Here is a 5,274-nt window from a genome sequence, read left to right as displayed (position 1 = left end):
ACCTGTTGATTAGTGGTTCTAAGCTATTAATTGTGGGATGTCTAAAACAGCAAATGTGAGTGGACACACTGCATGCTCATATCCAGAGTAGCCTAGAATAAAGCCTTGCCCATGATTGTACCTGCCCCCATAGCCCCTTTCACAACTCCTGTGTGCACAAGCAGATGATATAAAGAGTTTAACTAAAATTTAAAACATTGTATCCTTTGTGTTTTCATTGCCTCTAGGCAAATATAGGATATGTGTTTTTAAATGTTCATGAATAATAAAAAATAAAACAAGAGCATCCGGAGAATGCTAGCTTTTCTTTTCAAATAATAGTTTATTTATAGTTCATAAAAGATCTAGAATTATAGAGCAAGGTGAAGTCCTGACATATGTCATTTAAAAGCAGGATGGCATAGTAGTTAAGCATTTGGGCTCTGGAATCAAACTCAGCTTGAGTTCAAATCTCAGATCAGTCAACTACTGACAGGGTGTAATTGGATAAAAGAAAGACTTACATTTGTATTTTCTTTTTTCCATAAAGAGGTCCCTGAGATCGGAGAAAATGTCTTGTTGCCTGTCACATCTGAAGCATCTAATGCATAGTAGGCTTTGCCCCACAATATTCTAAGAAAAAAAAAATGAACTATTTTGTACGCCAATAAATGTGCCCTAGAATAACCCTACATTGAAGGTTGGAAAAGGGAAAGATGGCTCTTCAAGCATCTTTCCCAAATACCAAGGGTAGTTTTCTAAGGATTTGTTTTACCAGTATTTAGAAAAAACTTCTACGCAGAAAGCACAGTGACAGATGTAGAATTGCTGCAGAAGAAATCATGTGCCCTATTAGAGGACACCACTGTGGTTTCTTTCAAGCCAATTTGCTTAGAGAAGTACAAATTTCTTCTTGCACAGGAGTGGAATTACTCATTATACTCAGCCTCACATAAAGCTTAACTACTTGCCAAGGCTGCTCAAAGCCTTCTGGTGGCCTGTTCCTTTTGATGGTGGAGAAAGGGTTCAGTGTGTCTCCAACGCTTATGTAATATAATGTGCAATCTGCTTTCAATTCTCTAGGGATGAAAGCTTTAAGCTCAAGCCCAGAGAATAACTAGATTGGAAAGGACGGTGTCGCCTGGATAGCAATCCCACAGCTATTATGTTGTAGCTGGTACAAAAAGTGAACTTAGAATTTTGACCAATTAATGCTGATGTTTATGCCAAAAAAAAATCCAGATTTGTCCTATATGGAGAATTGGATAGTGCTGTTTGGTTTCCTCTAATCTCCTTTTTTAGCTACTGTTTAATTTTCCTCCAAATGTGATTAGAGAAAATAGCCTGTCCAGTAATTTGTTATCAAATCTGTCTTTTGTCTCTGTAATGGCTTTGATAAATAATGGCCTGAATATGTAGATGTACAGTTCCAAATAAAGGAAAGAGCCAGTGTGCTTATAGGATCCACTTATAGAAAGAGCAGTATTAGGGTAATAAACTTAAGAAAAAGTGTTGATAAGGAGTCAGGAGCCCCGGGTGTGTGTCCTTGTACCATCAATATCTAGCTACAGTACTTTAAGGAATTCATTACCTTTCTTTGAGCTTTGGTTTTCTCCTAGGAAGAATGAAAATGCTGTACTACCTAATCTCTATACTGACTCAATTATCTCTCCTGTTTCCTCCAAGCCATCTATAAATGCTCACTCACTGAGAGGACGTTTGCCTTATGCTATAAAAAAATTTTTTTTCCAGGAAAAAAATTGACATTCATTTCTACATATTATCTTCATACTCCTTCCTGCAATAACACAACTTTGGAAATGATATTCCTGCTCCCTTCCCAGAAGATGAGATAGTAAGACAGTGAATACCTAAATAAAATGGAAAATATATGTGAAGGAGGTGGCCAGCCAAGAAACTGCCTAATGTACTGGAGATCTTAAGTGACCTTTTAAGGTTAAGCACAGAGCCTCCTAACAAGGTCCTCATGCAGTTTATTACCTGCCATCCAGGCTGTTCCCTCTAAAGCAGAGCTACATAGACTGTCAAGGACATTGGGTTTCAAATACAGTCACCAGCTGGGTGACCTCATCTGAAAAGGGAGCATGAGCCCTACCTAGCTGGGTTTCTCTCAGGGTTGCAAACCACACTTTATGTAAAAGTGCTTACCCAATACTCAGCTCACAATAAATGACCAGTACATTTGAATCTAAATTGAGTGGACTGTTCCCATTACCATATGGAAACTGCCACTGGTACCATAAGAGTTTCTGGCTGCATTGATCTCACTGGAGGAGGGGCAAGAAGTTAAATATCAGTCCTACCTCCCTTTTGTAAATAATACCAAATTATTTTGGCTCCCATAAGATAATAAGCAATTCTGTGGTAGGAATGGGGAAAGGAAGAGGAAATATTATCCAGACATTCTAACATCCTGAAGTTAATTTCCAGAAATAGTAGGCTAGGAGTGTTTCAGTAGATTTTCTTATAGACAGTATAAATTATGTTCCTAGATATATAACACATAAATCTAGAATTTATGGAAATAATTTTAAAAAATCTCATAACAGCTCTGATGAAACCTTGGTGAATCTTAAATAAGCTATTCTAAACCTTATCACAGAGTTTTGCAAATTTGTGAAGGAAACTCTCTCTGTATTTTTAGATCTTGATTTCTTTTAAAGACATTTATTATATAATATCTGTAGTCTTTATGAACTGTTTCTTCAAGTGTAGATAGATTTTTCTTATTTTACCTTCAGACAACTTCAAAATAAGCCACATATTATGTATGCATTATGTTTTGATATATTTATGCATTTATTTTGTAACTTGAGGAATCAAAAACTTTAATTTGTGTTCAAAGAATTTTTATATTTTTAAAAACAATTCAGGTAAATACAAGGTGCATGTTCATCAAATTAGAAGTTGACACAGAAGACTTTAGACCTCCAGTATGGGTCTGAAAACAGCTACCATGAGACCAGTGAAGAGCATTTGATTATAGGCAGCAGTTGGTATCTGTGAGTTTTAGCATGGAGTGAACAGAGTAGGTTGACAGAATACAAAGTCTAGAAATATGTAAGAAAACCAGTATTCAGGCTTGAAGATGGGCAGTAGGTAATTGACAGCTTTAGTTCTTGTGACAGGTCTTCTGGCTGCTCAAAGACACATATAGTTAGTTTATGCCATGAAGAGTTAATATCAAAATGGTTCAACGGAAATCAAAGCTTGAGAGATGAAAGTCTGCAATTCTGTGGATTCAGACTTGTCTACGTTTTGAAAATTGTTGAAATGGATCCATCAGAGTTTATGTGCACGAACAATCAAGGGGCCTTGTGAGAAGTAAGTTATCCTAAGGGAAGGGAATCAGAAAATGCGCATTTGACTCACTGTCAGTAGGTTCTGATTGAAGCAGACATATTTTGAAACCGCATGATGTGGTCTACTGAAGTTGGCCCTCAAGATAGTTCCTGTGACTCATTCTTCAGTGTTTTAAGAAAGGGATTCTGTCCCCACTCCCCCCAAAAAGGGGTTTTAAAATGAAAGGTCCAGATTATAAAAATCTTTACAGGAAATTGGGAGTACAAGGCAGGAGGACTTTGTGAGCTTATTAGTGAAGTAAAAAGGGAGATCATTTTTTCCCATTTCAGTATGAGAGAATGGAAGTGATAAGAAATTGAAATGTGCATAATTCTTTAGAGTGGAAAAGAGATAATAGACATTGTTATACAGGTGGAATCATTCCCCAGGGAGCTTGAAAGGAATGGGTCTCATGCCAACATCAGAAGCAAAAAGGTGGTATTAGCAACACCACCAAGTAGGCTACAATGGGCTTATCCTCTAGCATATGAGAGTTTGGGTTAGGTAATAAAGACTTTTTCTGTTGCAAGAAATACTCGTTCAAATAAGCAAAAGGAAGAGGAGGAATATATTGGCACATAGAAAGGCAACTCATTAAAAAATGAAAGAAGTTCCATCAGTGTTTACTGGATAGAGGAAAAAATACTTCAGGAAACAGTTTACCTCTGTTTTTTATGTGTTTTTATCACTACATATTGCTTTCCTTCCCTCTGCAAACTTCCATTTCTGTTTCACCAAGAGTACTGTGGAAAATAGGCACTACCTTGCTATTCCACATGAACTTTTAGCTCCAGAGCCATTAATGCACCAGCACTCCATTGCTCCCATTAAAAAACTTGTATGAGAGAAAACCTAATCAACTAAACTGAGGTCAGATCCTTTATGGGTAAATGTGTGGGGTCACACTCAAAATATGTGGATACACAAATGCAGGATTGGGGTTTAAAGGATAGTTCTTAGACTTAGAACATTATGTGTGCCGTTACTCCAACAAGTCTCGAACGCACAGATATTTCTATTCCAGTTTCTTCCAGTACCCACTAGAAGAAAATTGGTGGGATGATAGGAGTTTTTAAAATTCCATGAGAGATGTCTGAGACCAAACAATTATTAATGTGACACTCTATGGATTCCAGAATGATGAGGTCTCGGAAATACGTGACACAGCAGAGAGGCCCACTAAAGCTAGAAAGATCATGAGAACATTTTCCTTTTTTTTTTTTACTATCATGAGTCAAAAAGAAATGTGACCACCTGTCTTGGTCACATTTGCCTAGTTATTATTTGGATACTAAAATGTTAAAGAAGGGAATGAATATCAGATTCAACATTAAAGAATCATGCTACGGTCCACTGGTATGTGAATCATACATAACAAAAGGGCTGCTCTGCATCCACTGGGTCAACCCTCCCATGCTTTATTTACATATGGGATTCTTTGTCTTTTCTTATGTCAGACATTGTAAGTGTAATAAACCAAGGCATTGTCTAACATGGCCACTCTAACAGTGGCCATGAAAAGGATCACATTTTGAGTTTTAGAGGTTATATAGTATAAAACTGTTCCATAAGATAGAACTCACTTTACTAGGTATGCCTTTTGTTTGAATCAAGTTATAATAGACATGATGAAATTATCTTGAAATTCTAGACAACAGTAAATTCTCAATGTCATCGGTAGGTTCCTGAAAACTTCAACTTTAAGGCAAGAAATGTATAATAAACCAATTTTACCATAGGCTAATTGATACAAACAAGAGTTAAATTCCTATGGCATATTTCTGGTCACAAAATATCACCAAATATCTAAAGACCAAAACACTTCTACATTAAACGTTGAAATGAATGTGAGTTACTCTTACATTTAAGAAAGATGAATGAAAACAAGATAATTATTATCCATGTATTCCAGTTCAGGGCCTAGGTGATTGG

The sequence above is a fragment of the Gorilla gorilla genome, chromosome 12 (assembly GCF_029281585.2).
Source record: "Gorilla gorilla gorilla isolate KB3781 chromosome 12, NHGRI_mGorGor1-v2.1_pri, whole genome shotgun sequence".
NCBI lineage: Eukaryota > Metazoa > Chordata > Mammalia > Primates > Hominidae > Gorilla > Gorilla gorilla.
This window is presented reverse-complemented; position numbering follows the sequence as displayed.